Raw genomic sequence first — 728 nt, forward strand, 5'->3', positions numbered from 1 at the left:
GAAGATCCCAACGAACATCTTCGAACCTTTAATAGGATTTGTACTCTATTTAAGATTAGAGAAGTTGAGGATGAACAGATCTATCTCATGTTGTTTCCCTGGACTTTAAAGGGAGAAGCCAAAGATTGGTTAGAATCGTTACCTGAAGGGACGATTGACACATGGGATGTTTTAGTTGAAAATTTTCTTAAACAATTCTTTCCGGCATCCAAAGCCGTGAGACTTCAAGGAGAAATTGTTACGTTCAAACAAAAGCCAAATGAAACATTATATGAGGCGTGGACAAGATTCGGAAGGATGTTGAGAGGATGTCCTCAACACGGTTTAGATACTTATCAAATAGTACAAATATTCTACCAAGGTGTCAACGTTGCTACACGAAAAGACATAGACATAACAGCTGGTGGTTCCATTATGAAGAAAACCGCAACTGAAGCTTACAAAATCATTGATAACACAGCCTCCCACTCACATGAGTGGCACCAAGAAAAAGATATCTTTCGATCATCTAAAGCAGCTAGAGCTGATTCTAGCCATGACTTTGATTCTGTTTCCGCAAAAATAGATGCTTTCGAAAGACGAATGGAAAAGATGAATAAAGATATTCATGCAATACGAATCAGTTGTGAGCTATGCGGTGGACCACACTTATTGAAAGATTGTCACATTGAACCAACCATGGAACAACGAGAGAATGTTTTCTATATGAACCAAAGGCCGGGAAATAA

General features: G+C 38.6%; 1 non-coding gene across 1 annotated transcript; it reads right to left on the reverse strand.

Annotated features, from left to right (window-relative positions):
- Positions 1–219: 219 nt before the first annotated feature.
- Positions 220–326, reverse strand: LOC139846148 (small nucleolar RNA R71). Its single transcript, XR_011758887.1, has one exon. It is a non-coding gene; the product is annotated as a small nucleolar RNA R71 (small nucleolar RNA).
- Positions 327–728: the final 402 nt, after the last annotated feature.

This window comes from Rutidosis leptorrhynchoides, chromosome 4 (assembly GCF_046630445.1).
Source record: "Rutidosis leptorrhynchoides isolate AG116_Rl617_1_P2 chromosome 4, CSIRO_AGI_Rlap_v1, whole genome shotgun sequence".
In the NCBI taxonomy this organism is placed as follows: Eukaryota; Viridiplantae; Streptophyta; class Magnoliopsida; order Asterales; family Asteraceae; genus Rutidosis; species Rutidosis leptorrhynchoides.